Source organism: Rhinoderma darwinii, chromosome 13 (genome assembly GCF_050947455.1).
Source record: "Rhinoderma darwinii isolate aRhiDar2 chromosome 13, aRhiDar2.hap1, whole genome shotgun sequence".
Classification (NCBI taxonomy): Eukaryota; Metazoa; Chordata; class Amphibia; order Anura; family Rhinodermatidae; genus Rhinoderma; species Rhinoderma darwinii.
The window spans coordinates 60,074,965-60,102,570 of NC_134699.1; the positions used below are offsets into that span (position 1 = coordinate 60,074,965).

General features: G+C 43.6%; 1 protein-coding gene across 2 annotated transcripts in view; it reads left to right on the forward strand.

Annotated features, from left to right (window-relative positions):
- Positions 1-326: 326 nt before the first annotated feature.
- KCNJ16 (potassium inwardly rectifying channel subfamily J member 16) overlaps positions 327-27,606 on the forward strand; it is a 37,369-nt gene continuing 10,089 nt past the window's right edge. Inside the window, exons 1-2 of one of the 2 annotated variants that reach the window (XM_075845154.1) lie at positions 339-427; positions 23,073-23,192. The gene's annotated coding sequence lies outside the window, so the exon portion shown is untranslated. Of the gene's footprint in view, positions 428-23,072; positions 23,193-27,606 lie in introns of both variants that reach the window. The other variant, XM_075845153.1, reaches the window with a different exon arrangement.

Below are 27,606 nucleotides of genomic sequence, written 5' to 3' on the forward strand. Positions count from 1 at the left end.
TCAAAACGCCGCGTTTTTTGCGTGCGCAAAACACACACGCTCGTGTAAACCAGGCCTGAGTTAGAGCCTGTAATATACTCCAGAGCTGCACTCACTATGAAGTTGCTATATATCGCTGTACATACAAGAATAGTTTCTCTTTTGGTTGAATGTTAGTTATTACCCGCTGTATTGTACGCATTGTCACTGAAAAATCTGCACAGCAGGCGTACAAATAAGTGACACAGATCGACAGACCCGTCCCCAAGCATTCAGCAAGATCCCAATCTCTTCACACATAGATTATCAGGGTCAGATCATTCTTCTGGAGTAAATATTTAACCCAAATTCCTGATTGTTAACGATTGTAACAAGGAAGAGCCAGTCCTGAGCTACAAATGAGAGCTGGAGACGGCAGAGCGACATGAGAAGCCCAGAGAACACGCAGGTAAGAGCGGGATACAACCATTTATAGCATTTATGGGGTGTCGTGGGCGATTACAGTTGATCCAGAGTAAGGCTAGGTTCACACCACGTTCGGCAGGACTGTTTGAAGCGGTCTGCCCCAGCATATACAAATGCATACAGTTATATATGTCTACCATTGGCTTCTATGGGGTATACATCTTTTTGTTGTGGGGGTTGCATACAGTCAAATACTATTTTCAATATAGTTGAAGTGAACGTGTGCCAAAACAATATAATGCGATGACGTCACAATGTATAGGATTCATATGCATCATAGATTACATTAGTGTTCGAATCATGATCTGCCCGGACAACTCAGCTCTGACCACGTGCTGCGGTCCCCTTAGGTGGCAAATGGGCCATGGGCAACCCCTGCGTCCCTTGTACATGTTTTTCTTTGGCCCACCACTGCAACGACCTGATAAAACAGAACCATTTACCTTATAGCTTCAGATTATCCGTGCTTTCAGTGTGGTCACTTTAGAGGGGTTTGTTTTTTCCGTAAAATAAAACTCAATAATATAAAGTTTTGCCTGTCAGTGAATGGAAACATTATTATTTACATTCAAAAGGTGAAAACCTGTCCTGATTATGTCTAACTGAGCCCAGGTGCAATGATTGTCACAACATAGTACTCTGATACACTGTAACATGCCATCCAGCCGTGTTATTTGTGGCCGATTTTCAGCCTCTTCATGTAAACAAGAATGACAGCAAGCAGAGGTCTTGAAAAAGATCTTGTCCAATCTGTGAGGGGGCTAGTCCATTTTCATATAACACTTGTTATGATGTGGTGCCCTGAATAAGAATTTGAGACTGAGGAGAGGGCACTCAGTGGGTGTAGTAGTACCCAATAACTTATTTCATTAGGGCATCTAAGTTAAAGGGGTTTGGGAGATTCCCTTTAGAGCTGCATAAGACGTTCCGAAATGGTATTTAGACATACCCAAAGTTCACATTGGTGAAGGTCCAGGAGCTGGTGCCCCCTCTAATGTTTTAAACAAACAGGTAGCTGCCTTAACCCTTGACCATTTCTCCACTTGAAAGGAAACCTACAAGTCTCTCTTCTGAAATTAGTGATAGTGATCTTGGATCCTTGTGCAGTAAGTGTCTGCAGTCATTGTCTGTTGAGCTGTTTGTAGTCCAGGCTGCTCTTGCCTTTAGTTTGAGAAACAGGAAGTATCTGTCTGACAGCCACCATTGACATCCATTTTAGATCTAGTGATGCTGCTTTTTCTGTCACCCAGTGAATGTTCTATTTTTTTTTTTAGCTTTTCTTGATAGTCTATCAGAGGCAAAGAACCATCTCTCTCACTTTTTAATGTTTTTACCAACATGGAATGCTAGGATGTATAGTTTATGGTGACATCAGTGATGGAGGAAGTAGCTAGCTTCTTCTCCTCTATGGGATTTGATAGAAATCAATATAGCGGACTGCATGGGACATAATTGCATGAAATGGATGGTAAGATAGAGATTTGCAGTCTTGTTGTAACTGTACTATAGACTTTATAGGTTTTTATAGGTGAGTAAAGTCATTGTTGAGGTACACAATAACTTTTCTTAAACAACAAGGTTAGACTCCTGGTGATTTTCAATGCTTCCTTAGGTTACCAAAGGTCATCTCTAATGCAATGCAACACAGAAATTATCATTATTGTTTAACTTCTACATGGCTTAGTGATGCTGGTCAAAGAGATGAGAAAGTTTTCGCGCTGTAATTCCGCTAATTCGGCATCCGATAATCTGCTAAATCTGATAATACAGGATATGTTTACAGCACAGTCCTTCAATACAATGTACCATTTCACTAGACCAGAAGCGAAATACTTAAGATCCAATTACATGGCCCAATATGGGCTGTGAAACCGAGCCCCGATCAATGAGTCAGCTCGTTGATCGGCGCTCGTTAGCTCCTTTTACAAGGAGTAGTGATCGGTTATGTAGAGGGATGAGCGATCGTTACTATGATCGTTCGTCCCCATACATTTCCAGCATGTCGGAGGCACATCTACCGGTTTGCAAAGGTAGATGTGCTGCCGATAATGATAATATTTTTATGCTGCATAACTGGACAGATCAGCCGATGAACGAGCGTTTTCTCAATCATTGGCCCGTGTAAAAGGGCCTTTAGCAGAGAGAATTGAAAAGGTAATTTTACTATTTCCCTCTTGTTAAGGAACCTTAAGGTGGCCGTACATCTTAGATAGCTGTCGGTCAAACACTCGTTCAGACAACGGCTATTCCTCCCGACTTTCCCATACACATGCACGCTTGGCACAGCTGAGCGTGCATATGTTCTCAATGATGAAGGGGAAAAAGCTACTGCCAGACACCCCTGGTGGCGGCTTAACTCCAATGAGAACAAAGTATCAAGCATGTTAAAATCCAGAATGCCCAATTCTTCTTACCCCCGATATCTGCCATTGGGGGAGCGTCGAGACATCCCCATACACATTAGAATGTTGGTCGGTTCGGCTGAAGTTCATTTCACGTGACTAGTTTAAGTCACTAGTCCATATCTAACCCCAATTGCACCTGGAATTTACTTCTCAAAATTGCCATTAATACGACACCTCATAGCCTTTCAACATACATGAGTGGCGTCTAGTGGTAAAATGACCCTCCTAGAATGTGGAATTGGCTCTTTGGAAAGATGTAGCTCACATGTGGACCCTGAACCTCTTGGGATATATAGCTATGGCCTGAGAGAAATACCAAAATGAATGGAGGGCCCAACAGTGAAAAAATGAGGGGTGACCCAAAGTTACAGTTTCGACTGCCACCCCCTGAACCTCCCTTTCACACACTCAGTAGCCTGGATGCCTCCAGAAGCCTCAGTTGTACCGTCAGGAGCTTTGATAGCTCAACCTTCGCCTATGGTGAGCAGAAGACCTTTCCTTCCCCCGAGACCAGTAGTGCTGAGATGCTACATTGCAATGTTCTTCGTCCAGATAGAACGGCCATCTTGGTACCAGGCCTGCCTCTATGGTTGGTGTGCCACTTCACGACCAAGAAAATATCTCACTACTTCCAAATGTCCACGACCAGGTTCATACACGGCATATGTTGACTAGGAAGAGACGCCGGTCTTCGCTAGCTATGGTCATATGTGGACTTTCACTTGATTGGCAAATAATCACAATTCGATTTTTATTAGCCTTGGTTTCCTTGAATATCTATTCCTCGCTCTAGTAATGTTTGTCATCATTTCCTTTATTTTTGTCTTAAGTGGCAAACAAAAAATCATTGTTACGTTGACAAACAAGTTATACAATGTGAGGCGGTCTTAGGAGAGCAGCACAAATATTAGCTCTTGTTTCCTTTGATGCCTGGTAACGGCATTCCGGCTCAGAAAACACGTTAGTTGACTTTCTTGGCTGTAGGGTAGTCAATAAGTTAATCTTCTGTAGCCACTGTATAGGGCATAGGAGGAAGCTAGGAAAAGACTGAACACCGGCAATTTCTCACGACAATGTTGGGTTCAGTGGTCTCTAATCCTGGGTGGGACAGAAAGCTCCCAACTGATCGTGGTCATGAAACCGAGGACAGTCATCATACTCTGGACTATAAGGTGTGTAAATATTTACAGGCAGTGGTATCGAGACAGTCCATGGCATACAGGTCACAGAGGATTGTCTAGAATGGATGCATTGTAATAAACCCTGTGCTGTGAGATATACAGGGTAGGATTATCACGGGAGATTTAGTTCCAGGCCCCATTATCCCCCGGTCCTCAGGGGGGACCAGGCAGTTCCTGCTCTCCCGCAGGCTGGAGGGGCCTCCACATACAACTAAGGGTATGTTCACACGCAAACTCGAAAACGTCTGAAGATACAGAGCTGTTTTCAAGGGAAAACAGCTCCTGATTTTCAGGCATTTTTTAAGTGACTCACGATTTTCGCTGCGTTTTTTAACGGCCATTTTTGGAGCTTTTTTCAATAGTCTATGAATCTGCACTTCTTTTTCACGGCCGTTCATCAAAACGACCGCTTAAAAAACGGCCCGTCAAAGCAGAACGTCGTTTTTCCCATTGCAATCAATGGGCAGATGTTTCGAGGTATTCTGCTTCCGATTTTTCGGCCGTTTTTTGGACGTTTACGGCCTGAAAAACGTCCGAAAATAGGACGTTTGAACATACCCTTAAACTGTCACATTGTCTACAGACTGGAACCGCACAGTGAGACCTTGAGATCTGGGGCACGTGAGCCAGATTACATGCATGGTGCCCCAAATCTTTGTTAGCTGCTACTGCTTTAAAAAAACTAAAAAAAACAAAAGGTTCACTGCCAGCAGGATGTGCGGCATAATACCTCATTGCTCAGCTCAGGTACCTATGGCTCTCCATTGACTCTTGCTGGGAGTTGTAGGTTTCCCATAAATAGCAGAAGAAGACCTTCAGGGCATGCTGGGAGTTATAGTTTTTCAGAACCTTGTGAAACCTTTGAGACCGGAGTCAGAAGTGTGGCTTTGTAGACCCTCTTTCTATAAAAGTTGAGAGGTTTATATAGGACAGCGGTTGTAGGTTGGCTACGGAATTGGGACCATACTGCCAATCTACAGATACATAATTACATTACATACATACATACATAAATTTGTGTGGGCGCTTCCTATACTCGTGCCCCTCTGTAGTGGCGACTCCTTTTTCTTTATCTGGAGTTGGTGGAGGGTCCAGAGTTGGTTGGTGGGCCCTGATAAATTGCTGCATATCCTAGACACCCTTTTAATCTGGACTTGGACATGTAGGCCTATTCAGATTTTCAGCCTCTACAAGAAAGTTTCTACTCATTGACAGCAAAGAGAGATCTTGAACATTTTTGAAAAACTGAAACAAAGTATTTTCGAAAGTTGCAGAACTTTGCCGAAAAAAACCCCAAATACATTTCAATAAAGGGTTTTCCACTTTTCTTTTAAGGGTCAGGAGCAGGATTGACACTTTGCTCTGGATCGGCAGGAGTCCTGGCTGACAGATCCCTACTGATTTGACTTTTATGTAAACCCTTCCAATTGCTGGATGGAGTGAGGTATAGACATAGGAAAATATCCGTTTGTTGATCAAAGTGATAGATTGAAGCAATTCTCTATCAACACAAACTCTGTACCACGGACCCCCCCAACCATCATGAGGCTGCTGTCATTTAATGTGGCAGCGGGGTCTTTGGGTCCCCTCAGGGCTCTGGTGCCACTCTAGCCTCGGAACCACCTATTACTATGTCATGGGCACTGATAAACGTAATTCTTTATTTTTTCCTAAAATAAAATATGTTAATATATTTACCATGAATTCATAGAGATTAAATAGATTTTAACTCCGTATTATGGAGCCATAGGCACTCTGCTGCCTCCATACATTACGGAATTATTCTTCCCTAATAGCAACGTCTCTATGGGTGACGTATTTCGGGTTCACAAAACCGTATGGAGCCGTAATACAGTCGTGTGCATAAGCATTAAGTCTGCAGTACTAAGAACGAGCAGTTCTTACTATGGGAAATCCACTCTATCGGTCGGACCATTTTCCATTGGGGGGTGGTTGTATCGTGGGAAATATCTATTCATGTGCAAATCCCCCTTAAAAAAATATATATATACATATTCCGGAGCTGAATTATGTATAACCTAATCTAGCTTGTACCTCTTCGCTGTGAATATGATCCCTGCTTCATCTTTTTGCCAACTGATGAAATCACTTTATTCAGATGTTGCAGCCAGTTGACTTAAACACAGGAAAAGTTCAGACAGATAATTTTTCGCCGGGTGTAATAGATCTTTTTCATGTATGTGGCTCTTGATATTTCCATTCCATTGGATAACGTCCAGGCCGGATGGCGTGGGGCGCAGCCTGATAATATTTAGGTTATAAAAGAGTATCGCTACTGTACATAAAAGAGTGTACAGATAGTGTCCCGCTATGTCAACTCCGCTGCGCAACAAAGGCCTCGTAATCCAGACTCAGATAACATTTTCAGCTGCTTAAATTTTTTTTTTTTAATTTTTTTTGTAATGTTTTATTTTTGTATTTGCCATTTTAGCAGACACAGTTATCATTGCAAGTGAACGATTAACCAAAGTACACAAAACCCCATAAATATGGGCGCTAATCAGGAAGATTTTGTGACATAGTTAATGTCTTCCTTAACAAGAATGGTTATATTTTCATAAATCCTATGGAAAACGTAATAAAATAGACTAAACTAATATAAAAATGACGTTAAATAAAATATTACAGAGGACCTGTCATGTTTTTTTAAAACTACATACCTCCCATTATACCCAGCATCCTCCAGATTCCAGCACTGTAAAAAAAAAGAAAAAATTTTCAGCACCTGTTGTCCCGCGACGGCCCCACTCTGTTTTAGCAAATAAGCGCATTGTGAGTAAAGGAACAGAGGAGAGAAGACCTTAGTAAACGTTGTCTTCTGCATCGCTGTGATGCTGTCAAATCAGAGCAAACAGCCTCACAGTGATGCACAGACCTGCTAATCTCGCGAGATTTACCTAATCTCGCGAGATTTACCTAATCTCGCGAGATTTACCTAATCTCGCGAGATTTACCTAATCTCGCGGGACAAGCTTCTGTAAAGCAGTCACTTCAGGAGCTGCTGCCGTTTAGAACACAGGAGAAGCAACGCGGAGAAGAACGGAAGACCCAGACCGCAGATCGCCACCACAAATGCCACATTTTGGCAGACAGCAACTTTAAAGTATAAACTTTATCCTTTTAAATGTATTAGTGCAAATCCCTTTAATCCATGAATTGCTAATCCAGTAGTTATTTCTAGCACAGAAATGAAAAGTAATGTGGTTTTCACAAAACCACAAGTTGAAAAATTCTAAAAAAAAAAATGATCTAAAGATGGTGAGTGGGATCGGGCGGTAGGGAGGTCTACTTTGCTTGTTGTTCAGGGCCCCATTTTCTAAAGATAAAAAAAAAAGGCACTGTGTATAGCCGTAGGTAACCCATTGTATTATCACTATCAAATGACAAAACTACTGCATCTGACAAGTCCAAAACTGCTACATCTCCAAAACTGCTACATCTTTGTTATAATTGCTCTGCTGTCAGTGACCTTTAATGTTTTACTGCGCTATGTTTTATCTTTTTTTGTTTTAGCTTTACAAGGACTACAAGTAACTTTATGACAAGTTTATTGTTGCATGTGACATGTGTCTTTGTAGAAACTTGAGGTTATACAAAATAGATGTGTGTCGGCCGAACCCACCGATTCCGACGGGACCGGCCCAACCATCTAATGTGTATAGCGGTGTCCCGACTCTCCCTCGACGGCAGATTTCGGGGAAAAGAAGGATCTGCATTTTTGACTGAGGAGTCAGGCAGCGGCTTTCTCTCGTCTCCCTATTGAAAACACATGCCGGGCCAAATGCACGTGTCAGGGGAGTCTTTAGGAAAAGCTGCAGGCCGAATGATGGTTGGGACGACAGCTATCTAAAGTGTATGGCCAGCCTTAGAACTGATTGAATGGGAGGGTCAGAAACATGGAAGCATTGAATTGGAGATTGAATTACAGCAGAGGATAATGATTCACTTCAATGACACGTGTTAAAAAGTGTGAAATTCGATTAAGACTCATCAGAATAATACTCTCGATCACCATCTGTAGCAGGATATTAGAAAAAAATCAGCAGCAATTCCTTGAGTCTGTTCTGCCAAGTTGTTCAAACCTGCATTCAGCCTTTTCCTAGTCATAGTTGGTGGGACAACCAACATGGCCGCCATTACAGATCCCAAAAAAAATCGACGAAGTGACAGATATGGCCCTCAGTTCAGAACTCACAGGGGTTGTCACCCAGCTGTCCTGGATTCCTGAATGGGATAATCTACCTAGTAACTTGTCAATCCTGTAATGGGAAATCTATCATTGTATAACCAGGTGGATTTGAATATTTTATTTTTTTGTGCCGGAGAAGCCCGTTCGTAAGAGTGAAAAAAATATATATGATGAAAAGTAAGTCTCCTAATAGTTAAAAAAAAATAATAATAAACAAACGTCACAAAGAGTACATAAAATACGCATTTTTGGTATTCCTATAACTGTAACAAATATTTATGATAAAGTTTACACCATTAAAAAGCAAAATAAAAAACAACATTGCCATTTTTTTTTAATTTCTGTATTTCTTCCACAATAAAAAAAATTATATAAATTAAGCGATAATTTAGGTGCATCCGAAAATGGCATCTAAAAAAACACTACTCATCCCATAAAATGTTAGGCTTAAAGAGATACAAAAACATAACAATACAACAGGGATAAAAACGAAGAAAAACATTTTGAGTTCTGACGCAGTTTTTTAGTGCAGTTTTTTAACCAAAGCCAGAAGTGGATCTAAAGGTAAGAAATTTTTTATAGAAAAGACTGATGCATCTCCATTCTTTGGTGTCCACTCCTCTGTTTGGTTAAAAAAACAGAGCCAAAAACTGTATCAAAACTCTGAGTGTGGTCCTAGCCTAAAGCCAAAACTTTGGCTTTGTCCTTCAAGAGTTATTCCCATCTAAGGACGTGATCGCATTTGCGTTGAAGGCTCCGTTAGAGGCCTCGTTCACAGATCCGGCCCAAAATACTGGAAAAAATATTGAAGTATGCTGCGCTATCGCTTTCGGTAAAAATACGGACACAACGGAAACCCAACAGAACCCATTAAAGTCTATGGGTTCCGTCGGGCACCGATGTGGTAAGTCTTACTTCTGTTTTTTAACCTTCTTCTGCTTTTCTGATGAAGCAGAACAGCAGAAACAGCAACGCAGATGTGAACAGGTCCTAAGATATTTATTGCATTTCCACATAATTGATATCGCCACAACCGTAAGAACCATAAGAACAATGGCGGAAATAAAGAAATAAAAGTCCAATATATCCTAAAATGGTACCACGACAAAAATACAACTCGCCACGCAAAAAACAAGCCAACATAAATCTGTGTCGACGGTAAAAAAGTTATGGCTGTACAGAGTACAACTTTGAATTTGCAAATATAGTAAAACATAACAAAACTATATAAATTTAGTGCTGCTGTTTTCGTATCCCAAAAAATAATGGCGGAATTGCTGTTTTTTTTCCTATTTCCTCCGCAAAAAAAAATGCAAAAAAACTTTTTCAAGGCATTATATACCAATAAAAAAAAACTTGAAGGCCTTATATGGTTTAGTCATCGGTAACATTTTAAAATTATGGCTCTTGATGAAAAGAAAAAAAAAATCTTCCTTGAGGCTGGAAATAACTTTGTGTCTGGGTTAAAAGAGGGGTCAAAATATTTGAATCATGAGTATTTGGGTCTGCACCTTTGCTTCGAGCTTGATCATGCTGAAATGGGCAGGCACAGGGGTCACATACATATCAGCGGATGATCACAGTGATGCCCTACGAGGGTAATCCTACAGGTACTCACTGAATACAATATTACTGCCCGTGATCACTGCTGGAGCTTTGTAACATTGTAAAGACGAGTGCTGAGCAGCTAGATCTAGATGAAGTCACTTTTCTGTTTGTGGTTTTAGAAAGGTATTTCATTATCAGCTTCTTTATCTAAGAGAAACAACTTGTCTTAAATGGTAAAAACACAGACTGTTTATGAAAAAATTGACTATAGTAAGTGTGTCATTTCTCTGTTGTCAGTAAATATACACGAAGATAACACTGGATATAAATCACTCTAGCTTAGTGAATAAAGTACTGTGCAAAAGTTGTAGGCAGTTGTGGAAAAATTCTGCAAAGTAAGAATGCTTTCAAAAATAGAAATATAAATCAAATCAATATTTGGTGTGACCACCCTTTGCCTTGAAAACAGCATCAATTCTCCTAGATACGCTTGCTTGATTAACCAATTATACCAAACAGGTGATAATGATCATCAATTTTATATGTAGGTTGAAACACAGTCATTAACTGTAACAGAAACAGCTGTGTAGGAGGCTTAAAACTGGGTGAGGAACAGCCAAACTCTGCTACAAAGGTGAGGTTGTGAAGGACAGTTTCCTGTCACAGGTCCACCATGGCAAGACTGAACACAGCAACAAGACACAAGGTAGTTATACTGCATCAGCAAGGTCTCTCCCAGATGAAGATTTCAACGCAGACTGGAGTTTAAAGATGTGCTGGTCAAGTTCTTTTGAAGCACAAAGAAACGGGTAATGCGGAGGACCGTAAACGCAGTGGTCGGCCAAGGATACAGTGCAGCAGATCAAAGATACATCATGCTTACTTCCCTCTGAAATCGGTAGATGTCCAGAAGTGCCATCAACTCAGAACTGGCAGAAACCAGTGGGACCCAGCTACGCCCATCTACTGTTTGGAGACGTCTGGTCAGAAGTGGTCTTCATGGAAGAACTTCAGCCAACAAGCCATACCTGCGACATGGAAACAAGGCGAAGCAACTCAACTATGCAACTGGGGTGTAGAAAAATGGCATCCGGTGCACTGGACTGAGGAGTTGAAATGTGAAATATTTGGCTGTAACAGAAGGCAGTTTGTTCGCCGACGGGCTGGAGAGCGGTACAATAATAAGAGTGTCTGCAGGCAACAGTAACACATGGTGGAGGGTCCTTACAAGTTTAGGGCTGCGTTTCAGCAAATGGAGTTGGGGATTAGGTCAGTATTAATGGTGTCCTCAATGCTGAGAAATACAGGCAGATATTTATCCATCATGCAGTACCATCCGGGAGGCGTCTGATTGGCTCCAAATTTATTGTACAGCAGTACAACGCCCCCGAACATACAGCCAATGTCATGAACTATCGTCGGCATAAAGAAGAACAGGGAGCCCTAGAAGTGATGATATGGCCCCCACAGAGCCCTGATCTCAATATCATCGAGTCTGTCTGGGATTACATGAAGAGACAGAAAGATATGAGGAAGCCTTGTATGGCTTTGTAGTCGTGTATGGCTTTAAAATATTTGTCTGCTCTTTGCAGAACAATGCAGTGCACGACAATATCTAGCGCCCCCTGCAGCCTTGCGGTTGTCCTCCTCTCATTCCCACAGCACTGTGAGTGTATAAATATACATAATTTAAGTGTGTACATATGTAAATGACCCCTTAAGTTGGCATTCTTCCCCCAGGGCCTACTGTACCTATAGATAAATGAAGCCCTGCCCCCTCTGATTTCGGTCAGGTGCAGTGTCATCATGGATGTTATATGGATTCAGATCACTAAATACATTGATATCTCCGTATATATATTATATATATATATATATATATATATATATATATATATATATATATATTCAGGACTGCCACTATACAAGCCAGGTAGGAGGCAGATAGTGTTGTACTTGGATCCATGACAAATCTGCACCTGTCAACAGAATCTGTCAGTAGTGCAGTCTCAGGCTTTTGGCCTCTAACTTGAAGTGACCATATCTCAGCATAGAAGTAAGATATTATGAAACGGTTTTTAATGGAAATTTAAGGCCATTTTTGTTTATTTTACTATTAGTAGATGTCATTAAAGTGCACAGTTATGAATCCCTTGCAGGTTTACATGCTCAGTTTAGCATTGTTATGTCATTTTCTTGGATTTTTTTAAATTTGTTATATAAGGGCACTATTTTCCATCATGACCAGAAGGAACCTTGGCTGGAGATTCCTTGTAAATGCCGTCATCTCGTTTGGGCGGTCATGTAATTAGAGGGAAGCCTCACAACTATCTTGATTAAAGGCAGAGGAGCAACTGGTAAGAGGAAAATTGAGGAAACGCATGCACACTTGCGTAAAACGTCTGTCACTATCGTGGTGTTTTTATAGAAATCTCAGGATTTCCTATATACACTCTCTATAAATATTTGTGATATGGCTGCGCTGTAAAGAATTTCAGAAATGCGTCTGTTACTATGAATAAATTGGGATTGCGTGTTACGTCCCGGCTCACAGCAGATGCTAATGCGTTCACATTACATCTTTTTTTTCTTTCGTGCGATTGTTTTTATGTCATTGTGTAAAACATCTAGAACCTCATCCCTAGAGAAAACATTGTTAGGCCTGATTTACATGAACGTGTGCGTTTTGCGCACGCAAAAAATGCGGCGTTTTGCTTGCGCAAAAGGCACATAACAGCTCTGTGTGTCATCAGTGTATGATGCGAGGCTGCGTGATTTTCGCACAGCCGCCATCACTATGACACTCCGTTTGGATGTTTGTAAACAGAAAAGCACGTGGTGCTTTTCTGTTTCCATTCAGAGTTTGACAGCTGTTGCGCGAACCACGCAGTTCGCACAGAAGTGCTTCCGTGCGGCATGCGTGGTTTTAACACACCCATTGTCTTTAATGGGTGCGTGATGTGCGAACAGCGCACAAAGATAGGACATGTCGTGAGCTTTTTTCAGCGGACTCACGCTGAGCAAAACTCACGGACTGTCAGCACGGCCCCATCGACTAATATAGGTGCGTACGACACGCGTGAAAAGCACGCGCGTCGCACGCACGTATATCACGCTCGTGTAAACGAGGCCTTAGGGTAAGTTCACACGTAGTATAAATACTGCGGATTTTCCGCAACGGATTTTGCTGCGGAAAATCCGCAGCATAATACAGTAGCAGCAAAGTATATGAGATTTGATTAAATCTCCTCCACACGCTGCGTAAATGATAGGTGGAAAAAACGCTCACAAAATGACCTGCGGTGCGTTTTTTTAATCCGCAGTATTCCCCATTGAATTCAAACGCAAAAAATAGCAGAAATTGTGTTTTTTGCGGCGGAAAAGCAACTCAGAAAAACGCAACTCAGAAAAAAAACAACTTTCTTACCCAGAAGTCTGTGTTTCTTCGCTCAGGCCGGCCTCCTGGGAGGATGTTTCATCCCATGTGACTGCTGCAGCTAATCACAGGCTGCAGCGGTCACGTGGGATGTCGTCATCCCAAGGCTGCAGAACGTCAGGACATCAAGACGTCGGAGAGATGCGTCGCCATGGTAAGTATCCGCTTTTATTTTTTTTTTGTGCAGTTTTCCGCAGCGAACATTCTGGACGGAAAACTGTACCACAATTTGGTGCGGTTTATCAGCCAGAATTCTCTGCGGTGCACAGGGCGGATATGAAGTGTGCTTTTACGCAGCGTATCCATCCTGTGTGAACATATCCTCTTAAGTTCCTGTAGAACTGTCTACAATATTTTGTAGAAAATGTTTAGGGTCCATTTAGGGTCCTCCACCATGTGTGATCCACCCTATATTTCCCCCCGTCAGCTTGTTGCACCGGATGCTATTTAATTTAGGCACTATATGGTGGTATTATTTGGGCACGAATATGTGGGCATGTGTATACAAAATTATGTATCATACTGTTAGGCTATTTTCTGTTTATAATGAGAGCTATAACGCTGTGTCGGATCTGGCTTACAACAGACTGGAAGGGCACCCAATTTACCCCATTGACATAATGGTCTGGGTTCTGTTGATGTTTCCGCTGTTTTGATGGCAAAAGTGGCGCTATATAGGGTATATCGACATCGTTCGGACAGCTCCTGCTCTGGAGGTCTTAGGGCTTATTCAGACGAACGTGATATACGTCCGTGCAACGCGCGTGATTTTCAGGCTCCTCACTAGGAACTATATTAGTCTATGGGGCCGTGCAGACAGTCCGTGATTTTTACGCAGCGGGAGTCCGCTGCGTAAAACTCAGGACATGTCCTATACTTGTGCGTTTTTCGCGCATCACGCACCCATTGAAGTCAATGGATGCATGAAAATCACGCGCACCACACGGAAGCACTTCTGTGGGACGCGCGTGATTCGCGCAACAGCAGTGAAAAGTGTGAATGAAAAAAGAAAAGCATCACGTGCTTTTCTGTTTACCAACATACAAACAGAGTGTAAAGGATCTGCCAGGCACAAGTTCTGTGTATTCGCCCATAGGTAATCAGTCTGCACCTGAGTCTGTCTCTGAGACTGACTCCATCTTCCACCACTCAGGATGGCAGGCTTAGGAGTGGGAGAGCCTATCGCAGCCTGGCCAGACGGAGCTAGCTCCCGCCCTCTGTCTATTTATACCTGCCTTTCCTGTTCCTCCTTTGCTTGTGATTCTTCTCGTGTGGTTTCCTGGCCCAGCTTCAGCTTCGAACTATTTGATCCTGCTCCATACTGACCCTGGCTTACTGACTACTCTCCTGCTCTGCGTTTGGTACCTCGTTCACTCCTGGTTTGACTCGGCTCGTTCACCACTCTTGTTGCTCACGGTGTTGCTGTGGGCAACTGCCCCATTTCCCTTAGCTTTGTGTACCCTTGTCTGTTTGTCTCGTGCACTTACTGAGCGTAGGGACCGCCGCCCAGTTGTACCCCGTCACCTAGGGCGGGTCGTTGCAAATAGGCAGGGACAGAGTGGCGGGTAGATTAGGGCTCACTTGTCCGTTTCCCTACCCCCATCATTACAGATCTGCTTGTTTACATGGCCAAATAAAATGGTCGCTAGTCGACAGCACATCTCCCTGTGTAACGGAGATGTGCTGCTGACATAATGGAACTGTATGGGGACGAACGATCGGAGTAACGTTCGCTCATCCCCATACATAACCGATCACTGCTCCTTGTGAAGGAAGCATACAAGTGCCGATCAACAAGCTGTCTCAACGATCGGCGCTAGTTTCACAGCACATGTCGGGCCGTGTAGAAGGACCTTCAGCTCTTCTGGCTGGCCATGTAGACATCATTTCTATAAAGCTCTTTGGTAATATTGGAGGCTGTTGAGTGGGTTCTCCTCCTTAGATTCCCTTTAATAGCATACTATTAAGTGAATATCATTATCAACTTCCTACTTTTGCCTTTAGGTGGTAATATATCTTCTACATTTTCATCTAGCCCATGGTGGGCTGCTTTATCTCATTTTCTCAGGAGGGGTTAAGTGTGACCAGTGGTTATTTACAGAAGGATGCCTTAGCTTGTCCATGGTCATCATCGGCCCGGTCATATCCAAACAAAACCATTTCCTTTTCATCTTTACTTTTCCGCTTTTATTTAGAAGGTTCCTTGGCTGATGTTCCTTATTTGCTTTCCTCAGGATGCTTGGTGACATCTTCAGTTTGATTTGCCTGTTATTATAAAACCTCAGCGAGTTGTCCATCTGTTTTCTCCAGAGCTTCCTGCACCAAGCACTCTGTAGACATCACAAACTTCCGCAAATTTGTCGGAAGCGTGAGGTTATGAACTATCGTTTTTCCATTTTCTGTAAAAAAAAAAATCCCATGTATTCATCCTTTCAGTAACATTTTCCAACCTTCAAGGCAAATAGGGGTGAAGTCAGAGCAATCCTTTATAAATATCCACCTATTCTTGGTCAGATATATTTGGAAAAAAATTGTCTTTGATGTTATGACGTACAGAGAATAAGATACTAGGATATGTAATGAACATTTTTAAAAAAAAATCTCATCTGTATAATAGAACCAATATATCCCGAACCAATCCCTTTTCTAAGTGGAAGTCACAATCTAAAGGCGTCCAGATGAACATTGGCCAAACCAGCGGAACAGCCGACCAACTAATATGTATGGGGTCTCCTGTCTCTCCTCAGACGGCCGGCGAAAGGATCGGGAATCCGTGTCTGGAAGCGGCTTACACCCCTCACTCCATTTAGAATATATGCACGCTTGCCCGAGTCTAGCGTGCCCGTGTATGGAGGGGTCGGGAGCTAAAGCTGTTTGCCTAATGAGTTTTCAGCTGACCGTTACCTAAGATGTATGGCCACCATAAAGTGTAACTAAAAGTTTTTTACTGTATCATAGTGACATGTCAGACGTTTCGATCAGTGGGGGTCCGAGCACCGAGACCCCCACTGATTGCTAAACAATGCCGCAGAAGCGCTCGGGTGAGCGCTGTGCCGCTTCGTTTCTGATCGGCTTTTCTCATAAAGGCGAGCAAGTGGTGTCCGGCTTCATAGACTTTCTATTGAGCCCGTACATCGCTCCGTTGAAAGCCGAGAAACGGCTAAATCAGAAACAAAGCTTTAAAGCGATTATCTGAACGCTTCTGCAGCTTCATTTAGTGATCAAGGGGTCTCAATACTTGGCCCACCACCGATCAAAACTTCTGACATGTCAGAAAGTTTTTGAAAAGTTCAGTTACACTTTAAGTTATATGTCTTGGCCTCAAGAACATAGGAAGACAATTAAAGGAACATATATTGCGCTTCCTATTGTAGGTATTATTTAGGGAGCACACGCGACCAGGGCCGCCATCAGGGGGGTATTAGGGGTACTGGTGTGAGGGGCCCGGCCAAACCTAATTGAAAGGGGGGCCCGGCAACTGCCACGACTTGCCATTGGTGGAAAAAAACAGGCCCCTGCAATGGGGCCCATTTTTTTCACCACAGAATGTCATGAGCTGCGGGCCCCCCTCTCGTCATGGGGGCCGTCGAACCGATCGCGCGCACAAGGAAACTCCCGCGCGTGCGCACCCACGAAAGCCCGCACTCGAGAATGCCCGCGCGAGCACCCGCGAAAGCACGGAAGCGCGCGCAGCCGCGGACACACACATGGAAACAACTTACCTGAAGCCTGGCTGGAGGTGAAGGACTGGATGTCTGGACCGAAGACATCGCCTGAAGAGGACTGGAGTGGGAGCCAGCAGCTCTTCTGACACAGTGAGTAAAGTGTCTGAAAGTGCTGTTTATGTATGGCCCTGTTCACACAGAGTATTTTGCAGGCAGAAAAAAATCTGCCTCAAAATTCCTTACAGAATTTTGAGGCAGATTTTGACCTGCCCACACTATCTTGCCGCGTTTTTTTGCCCTGCGGCGATTGAGGACAGCAGACAAAAAACGCAGCGAAAAATGCATTTTCTGCCTCCCATTGATTTCGATGGGAGGTCAGAGGCGGAACTGCGGCAAGAAAGGACGTGCTGCTTTTTCTTTTATCCGCGACTGGCTCCCATTGATTTCAGATTAAATCAATGGGAGGCGGTTTTGGAAGTTTTTTGGTGCTGATTCTGACGCAGTTTCCGAGTCAATATCAAGGCCCAAAAACTCTGTGAACTGGGCCTTATTGTTAGGGTATGTTCACACGGCCTATTTACGGACGTAATTCGGGCGTTTTTGCCCCGAATTACGTCTGAAAATAGCGCCTCAATAGCGCTGACAAACATCTGCCCATTGAAAGCAATGGGCAGACGTTTGTCTGTTCACACGAGGCGTATATTTACGCGCCGCTGTCAAATGACGGCGCGTAAATAGACGCCCGCGTCAAAGAAGTGACCTGTCACTTCTTTGGCCGTAATTGGAGCCGCTATTCATTGACTCCAATGAATAGCAGCGCTAATTACGGCCGTAATTGACGCGGCGTTCAAGCGCCTGCACATGCCGGTACGGCTGAAATTACGGGGATGTTTTCAGGCTGAAACATCCCCGTAATTTCAGCCGTTACGGACCCCCGCCGTGTGAACATACCCTTAGGGCTTATTCAGACGAACGTGTAATACGTCCGTGCAACGCGCGTGATTTTCACACGCCTCCCACGGACCTATGTTACTCTATGTGGCCGTGCAGACTGTCACGGATTTTCATGCAGCGTGTGTCCGCTGCGTAAAACTCACGACATGTCCGATATTTGTGCATTGTTCGCGCATCACGCACCCATTGAAGTCAATGGGTGCGTGAAAATCACGCCCAGCACTTCCGCAGCAGTATAAACTATGAATGAAAACAGAAAAGCACCACGTGCTACAAACATACAAACAGAGTGTCATAATGATGGCGGCTGCGCGAAAATCACGCAGCCACACATCATACGCGGCTGCCACACGGAGCGGTTATGGACCTTTTGCATGCGCAAAACGCCACGTTTTTGCGCGCGCAAAAAGCACACGCTCGTGTATATCCGGCCTTAGGGTAGGAACACACTAGGCGTGAACACTGCGGATTTTATGCAACACATTTTATTGTGGAAAATCCACAGCGTATCACAGTCGCAGCAGAGCGGATGAGATTTGAACATATCTCACCCACACGCTGCAAAAAAATTGACCATAACAGCTCCGTGTGGCAGCAGCGTATGATTATGACACTCTGTTTGTATGTTTGTAGCACGTGGTGCTTTTCGGTTTTCATTCATAGTTTATACTGCTGCGGAAGTGCTGGGCGTGATTTTCACGCACCCATTGACTTCAATGGGTGCGTGATGCGCGAACAATGCACAAATATCGGACATGTCGTGAGTTTTACGCAGCGGATTCACGCTGCGTGAAAATCACTGACAGTCTGCACGGCCCCATAGAGTAACATAGGTCTGTGCGAGGCGCGTGAAAATCACACACGTTGCACGGACGTATTACACGTTCGTCTGAATAAGCCCTAACAATAAGGCCCAGTTCACAGAGTTTTTAGGCCTTGATATTGACTCGGACACTGCGTCAGAATCAGCACCAAACAACTTCCAAAACCGCCTCCCATTGATTTAATCTGAAATCAATGGGAGCCAGTCGCGGAAAAAAGGAAAAGCAGCACGTCCTTTCTTGCCGCGGTTCTGCCTCTGACCTCCCATCGAAATCAATGGGAGGCAGAAAATTCATTTTTCGCTGCGTTTTTTGTCTGCGCCGCGGGCAAAAAACGTGGCAAGATAGTGTGGGCAGGTCAAAATCTGCCTCAAAATTCGGTGCGCGGTTCCAGGCGGTAGCCGGTGCGCATGCGTGGGAGTTTGCGGGTGCGCGCGACCGGTCGCACGGGCGGCGGTGTTTGACGGCCCCCATGCTACCCAGGGCCGCCATCAGGGGGGGTATTAGGGGTACTGATGTGAGAGGCCCGGCCAAACCTAATTGAAAGGGGGGCCCGCAGATCATGACATACTTTTGGTGAAAAAAACGGGCCCCATTGCAGGGGCCTGTTTTTTTTCTACCAAAGGCAAGTCGCGGCAGTTTGCCGGGCCCCCCTTTCAATTAGGTTTGGCCGGGCCTCTCACATCAGTACCTCTAATACCCCCTCTGATGGCGGCCCTGGGTACCATGATATAGTGCTGGACGGAGTACCGTTAACAGGCGGTGCCACGGTAGGGGGGCCCAGAAAATGTAGCTGTAGGGGGCCCTGAAATTCCTGATGGCGGCCCTGCACGCGACTGCTCTAATGAACCTATAACTCAGACTTTTCTAGGCAGCACCCACATGAGTTTAGGTGGCTGCCTCCATCACTAGAGGTGCCCACGCTGCATCTCCATGTTCCTGTGGGGTCCACCAGGGCCCTCTTTTGATGTGACGGGACATTAATCCATATACCCCCCCACCAATGCATGAGATGGAACATTGTTTGAAAATTATGGGAAACCCACACCAGGCATGTCCAGAACATACAAACTTCCTACAGATATTGGTAACCAGTAAATCATCGTACGACCTGTTAACTTTGTAGAGATTATATAAACTTCCAATTCACGCTCCCTGCTGATCACCGCGCCGTCTCTCGTATTAAAGGATTGATCAGCGATGGAACAATTCCTTCAATGCGTAATGTATACGAACACAGTGAAATGTCATAGCAATGTAGTTCAAGAGTGAAGTTCTCCTTTAAGTGTTGTTGTTATGTCGTCACTAGTACACACATGCTTAGCTGTCTATAAGGTCAGTGCTATAATATGCAGAAGTTACACCCATCACTGCATAAAGATTCTGCACTTCTGTAATATCCAAATCCCTTATTGTACGGTTCATTACAAATGAATGGATAATAGATTGTAATTGCTAAAGGTTAAGTTAAAATGAAGTATCAAATTGCTGGGAGATAATGTTCTTCTGTGGCACACCAGATAAGCAGGAAAAACCTGCTTTATGCCTTTTTATACAACCCGATTAACTCTTCCTTTGCCGTAATGCAATACATGCAGAGGACTGACTATGGTGAACATGAGGTGAATGAACATAGTAATGAACATACCCAATGTACATAATAAAGCCATGTGCCTATGGTCCTGTATTACAGAGATGTAGGCACTCCGTATGTTGCTGTATGGTGCCTCAAAACCATTTCAATATTATTAGGGGAAGCAAAGGTTAAAATAGCATCTGGACCCCCAATAGTACAGGGGATCTTCATATGAAAAAAAAATCTCTATTAGGCCGGGTTCCCACAGGTCAGATACGCTGCGTAAATATCATACTTACCCCCTCCGTCTTCTCTGTGCGTAGTCCGGCCTCCTACAATGACGTTGCAGGTCATGTGACGCTTCAGCCTGTGATTGGCTGCAGCGGTCACAAGGGATGAAACGTCCTCCCAGGAGGCCGGACTGCTGGAAGGAGGGCGTTCTGGATAAGTATGATTTTTTTTTGTTTGTTATCCGTAGTTGCAAGTTTTGCAGCGTAATTGCTGCGAATACACCGCAACACTTGGTTTTCTGTTGCGAGTTTTGCATCCTCATTGAATTCAATGGGGAAAACCCGCAATGGAAAATCAACTAAAGTGCATAAATTGACATGCTGCAAAATTAAATTCAGCACCGCAGCTCAATTTAAATCTAAATCTCATCCACTTTGCTGCTACTGTAAGTGCTGCGGAATTTCAGCATAGAATTCCGTTGCGGAAATTCCACAGTGTTTACGCTACGTGGGAACCCGGCCTAAGAAGGCACTTTGGCAGCGCAGTGACGTACTATGATGGTTTCATGATGTCATATTCATTGTCATGTGATGTCATCAGAATTGGATTCCGTGCTGGGAGATTAGGAAAGCCATTCCCAATAAGACCCCCCCCCTCCTGGCTCTGGTTTACACCATCATGGGACAGGTGGGCCTGACATCTTATAATAGGTTTGCTAATAGGACAAGCACATGGGTCCCTATGTTGTTCTGTTCACCTGCACGCTTTTATTAGCTTTTACCGTAGACTCCAGCATTGTCCTACTCGAATGGAAAAAATTACAACATCAGAAAGATATAAAAGTAACAGAGCAAAAACAACAACACTGAACTCATCTCTGAAAAACACCGATCTGTGGAAACATCTGGAAATTTAAGACGAGGAATGAAAAAACATTCCTTGACTCGGGACAAAAAACATGACCTGAAGAGAAGCCTACGGGCTGCACGGAGGTGTTGGTCCAAAGTTCAGAGTTCAGCGAGTCTCATTTCATGCCTTCCAACATGTTCGGGCAATTAGTGGGATTGTGATGGATTATGGGTCCTGGAAGCAGGACAAGCTAAAACTGGCGGAGGAGTCTATGAAATGGAGAGCTCCCGGGCGTCAGCGTCCACCACACTTGTAGTCTTGAAGGGATCTGTTATATAAATATGACCTGTGCTTGTGTGATGTCCAACCAATGCCAAGCCATTCGTGCTCTTTTATTGAAGCGAAGGAGCACATCTGCATAACAGAAACCTTTCCACTCTATTTTACCGGTTACATATAGAGAAAAAGCTCAGCCACTTTGTAAATATATGACTTATCTAGCACAGGTCCTGAGATAGAGCCTGTATTATGCTCCAGAGCTGCATTCAAAATTCTGCAGGAAGTCAATAGAAAATGTCAACAAGTTTCAAACATACTCCTAAGGCTACATTCAGACGAGCGTCGGCAACCTCGGACGTGAAAAACTGTCGTTTTTCACGTCGGAGGTATACCCGTGCGGGACGTGACTAGAGTCTATGGAGGGATGCCTGACACGCAGTAAAATCGGATATTTTACATTGAAACAATGTCTGTGTGGACAGCCCCATTGCAATACATGAGTCCGTGTGATGGCCGTTGTTTTAACGGCTGTCACACACACGTGATACACACTCGTCTGAATGAGCCCTAACGGCTTTTGTGAGCTCTTATATAATACAGGTTGTGACTCAGGATCGGTACAAGATAAGTAATGCAAATATACGCAACTATTTAGGTAAATTAGTTCTATGTAACCTGTAAAATGGTGCCCAAAGGTGGACTGCCCCTTCCCACAAGCGCTATTAGAATATATACTGCAATTTCTCCCTCTATTAGACAGAGTAGAGAGCGGTTGCAAAGAGCGACTTCTAAATACTAAATTCCACCAGTAGTGGCTGCAGGAAAAATGTGCAGCCACCTGCAACCTCAGATGCTGGACTCGCAATGATCAGCTCATCACCAGTCGCAAAGAGCGTTTCTGCCTGGGATAACAGGAGGTCCTCAGTTTTATCTATTTCCCATACCCCTCATATTCAGAGGAGTGGACTCCACTTTGTATTATTCTTTATGAGAGATATAGAAATGTGCTTGAATATTTTTACATAGACATTTGCAGGTGAGCAAGGATGGTAATGGCTGCTTTCTTCCACATACGGCGCCACACCGGCCCAATGGTTGTGTGTGGTATTGCATCTCGGCCCTATTCACTTTTGAGCTGCAATACCACACACAACCAATTGACAGGTGTGGCGCTGTTTCTAGAAGAAAGCCGCCATGTTTGTCTAATCCTGTAAAACCCCTTTAAGATAAAGAAAAATGAACTAGCTGTAATTGTACATCCCCTTTATGACATTAAAGAGGAACTTAGCGCGTTTTGCGAAACATTCCTTTCTTTGCGATGGTCACTAAATGACGAAATTAGTATTGACTAATCAGTTATTGTAGCACAGCGGCAGTGGCACCGCCCAAGCTTGGCAGCGACACTGTTGTGTTTAAGAAATGATAACACATGGGAAAGATTCCTACGAATAACCACACCTGTGCCTGGGACAGCGATCCCTATCATTTCAGGACAACCGGATTACGACGGCACTGGTAGTTCCTGATGATCTGCATGGCTGCGACTTGTACTCAGGAGACAGATGGAAAATCACGATTCTACGCACCAGTCAGGTAGGATAGGAATAGAATGAAGCTAGAGCTCACTGTTGTCAGCCTTGGCTATGAGTTTATGTTATTATCAATCAATGCTTTTATCGCTGTGAATTTGTGTAACTTTCCGAAAAAGCATTTGCAAATGTAACACCTTAAGTCGTCCTCGTCTTTCAAGTGATTGAAAATGTTATTCAGCTCTTTCTTAGCTGGGTGACCGCTAACTTGTACGTCACTGGTTGTCACAAAGCTTTCCCACGGTCCTGAAAAGCAAATAATGTAGCACTATACTGTAGCAATACATAACTAGGCAAATTAGCCAATGAGGACTCTAGAAAAGTAGGGTGATAAACCCTGTGGGAGAGGAGTCCGCAATCTTCAGTACTTCAGCTGTTCTGAAACTACATTTCCCAGCATGCCCGGACAGCTTTTGGCTGGAACAATAAAGCCTTTGGCTGTCAGTGGATACTGGGAGTTGTAGTTGGATGAGGTTGGAGTAATATTTGATGATGAAACGGATGAACAGAAGATGAAGAATCCAGGATATACTGATATTTACTGGGGATATCTTTAGTTTTTAGAAATGTACTGAAAAATATTGCAAAAACCCCCAAAAAAATTAAAGGGGAGCTCCACTTTGCAGCTATAGAAGTTTGACTACATCACTGAGCAGTAAGGCACCTTTTATTAGGGAACGAGTAATGGGATTGGAATCAATTGGTTTCGTTTTATATTTATTGCACCAACATGTTACACAATGTTGTACATAGCATAAATGCAGAAAGTTGGACAAGTTTCTTCAAAAGAGTAGTTCAGTATTATATAACCAAAGCTCAATCATATTATAATGCAAAGTTATGCAGCTTTCTAATAGACTTTGTTTCAATTTCGCTATTTTGAAAGATCTCTGCTTGCTGTCAGTAAATAGAAACATTTATGTTTACAATCCAGAGGTTGAAAATCTATACCGATTCTGTATTTACACAATACTGTTTGATACCAGTGGCATAGCTGGGTGCATTGGTAGTAGCAGCACCCAGGACTGCCACCTGAGGGGGTATAAAGGCCCCTCTGCCACATAAGAGGACACCAGTCTTATAAATGGGGAGTTCTGTTACAGACTTTGCACTGAGATACAAGATACGTCTCTATTTGATACAATGTATCCAGTGTGAGCTCCTTTGTGAGCTTTTAACTAGACTGACACACTGTAAAAGACTGCAGCTGTGTGATAGAACTGAATCTGTACAAATATTCAGCCTCTGGATGTAAACAAGAATGCTCTCACTCACTGGCAGCAAGCAGAGATCTTGAAAATGAGAGGAGCTTGAAACACAAAGTATATTAGAAAGTTGCAGGACTTCTCATAAAAGCAGAGTTTATGTATCGGTGATGGGGGGGGGAATCTACAGACAGTTTTACGTCTTTTTTCCCATGCGTCTTAGTGTAAAAGATATTTGCCCGCATAGGGTCATCATGAACCACCATGCGTCATTTAACCCAGCATTGGCATAATGGCAGCAAACAACTTCATTTTATACCCTGCTCTTCACAATCCCGCTCTGGCTGCATTTTTCTGTCCAGATAGAATGAAGCACTGACCCTCCTGTCTGCGGTCTATGGGCCGCAGGCTGTCCGAGGCATGAACGCCTGTCACCGACTATATAAACAAACTCCTGTGCACCACTGCAATCATGTCAGATTACGGACTAATAAAAATACAAATGCAGCTTGTGGAAATGTGATTAGTCCGGGACGACCTGTACTTTACCGAGATATGCAGTGGACTTTACACTTTGGCAGTACTTTTTGTTTACGGGCCATACATGTTTTCTGTGACTCTTTCATTTGCAAATTTGCAGAGAATTTCCTCCAAAACATGTTCTATAGGCGTCATAAAAGAGGGACCTCATGATCGGGACTATTACATCATATGGTCACCCATTAATATCAATAGGTACTTGGTAATTCTTTATGAGGCCAATGAAATGGGCGGGTTGTGTAAGTCACACTCAGCCGAAAAACCCTCGCTCTTCATAGTGCCACCTAAACCCCTTCATCTACTCCTCACCTCCGATGTGCCGGCAGCGACGGAATCCAACTTCAATTCACTGCGCGTGCGCAAGAAATGTGCAGAGGCAAAAGAGGAGGACTGTAAGCAAGGGGATGGATTCCGATCTCATGTCTGGATGACGCGCCGACCACTGGGCCAGGTTTAGGAGCTTTGCGGCAGAGGACAGGTGGTCATTACCACTGACTACTAGGGGCTGGCGTGATCACGTGGCTGATGGTGAAACCAGCAAAACGGCAGATCTGACCCCCGTACCGACCCTCTATACGTAAGTAACACTAACTTACATATTAAAGGAGCCTAAAGTGGGGGAATACCTCTTTAAAATAATTGGGATTATGGAATCCACTATTTATATGTAGTATGGATAAATCCTGCCATTTATACCCCCTCCAATACCAGCTAACCCTAACCCATCCCCCCTCCATAAAAAATATCTGTCTTATTACATCTGTATCACGTGGTGTCCCCAGGCGGCTCAGCCTTATAGATGGCGTCCTTCAGTGACAATGTATCAGCAGATCTTTTATATGAAGATCTAGAAATACCTGTTTTTCAGGGACGGCAGGGCTTTCTTAATTTTATTACCTCAGTGGTAAAAATTCCCACGCAAATAGAAGTCGTTGGGTCGTCCTCCTCTGTCAAGTAGTTAAAGATTCTATTCTGCAGTGTCTTAGTTGTATCTGTCTCTCAAAGAGCTGGGTAACAACCAATGTCACCCAGCTTTCCTAAATTCCTGAAAGGAAAACATGCCTTGTTATGGAGCGATACATCTCACGCTCCTGTATTTCTGTGTAAGGTGGTCCGACCTTAAGGGCACCCACCAATCAACAGAACATGAGGGCAGCAATCAGGGGTGTAGCTAGAAAATACTGGGGCCCATAGATCACTACATACATATGAACACTGGATACATACAAGCACATCTATACATAGTCAGTGCATAAACAATCAGATATGCATGCTCACTACATGTACACTCCCATATGTATGCTCACTACATACACACTCCCATATGTATGTCCACTACATACACTCCCACATGTATCCCCAATACATATACACTCCCATGTTTGCCCACTACATACACAGTCCCATATGTATGCCCACTATAAACACACTCCCATATGTATGCCCACTATATACACACTCCCATATGTATGCCCACTACATAAACAGTCCTATATGTATGCCCACTACATATACACTCCCATATGTATTCCCACTACATACACACTCCCATATGTATGCTCACTACATACATGCAGCTGTAAATGTACACAGACACATGCTCACTACATAAACACTCCCATATGTATGCTCATCACATAAACACTCCCATATGTATGCTAACTAAATAAACACTCCCATATATATGCTCACCACATAAACACTCCCATATGTATCCTCACTACATACATGCACCTGTTAATAGACACACAGACACATCCTCTCTAGATACATGCAGTCTCTGCAAACGTAATCTCAGATATGCATGCTCACCACATACACACTCCCATATGTATGCTCACTACATACATGCACCTGTTAATAGACACACAGACACATCCTCTCTAGATACATGCATAGGCTCTGCAAACGTAATCTCAGATATGCATGCTCACCACATACACACTCCCATATGTATGCTCACTACATACATGCACCTGTTAATAGACACACAGACACATCCTCTCTAGATACATGCATAGTCTCTGCAAACGTAATCTCAGATATGCATGCTCACCACACACAAACTCCCATATGTATGCTCACTACATACATGCATACATATGCACACAATCACAAATACGCATGCTCACTACATAAACACTCCCATATGTATGCTCACTACATACATGCAGCTGTAAATGAACACACAGACACATCCTCTCTAGATACATGCATAAGTATTCATTATCACTGCATACATGATCACAGATATGCATTCTCACTACATAAACACTTCCGTATGTATGTTCACTACGTACACACCCCATACGGGGTCGGACTGGCCCACCAGAGAACCAGAGGATCCTCGGGTGGGCCCAGGCTCTAACACAATAATGGTCCCTAAAGGTAAAGTAGAAGAGAACCCTATTTGGAGGTGACGTTGGGGCCAATAACTTGCCACTAGGGTCTATTTCTTTTGAGAGGAATTCTCAAATTACCTATTAGACCGTATTGATAATATATCTTGTGTGTACAATGACAACAAGGACTATGATGAAATGAAAAATGGAGATGTACGTGTTCTATACAGATGGAGGATGGGCCCTAAGAAACATCTCCTCTAGTGGGCCCAAGGAACCCTGGTACGACGCTGCCCCCATATGTATGCTCACTACATACACACCCCCATAT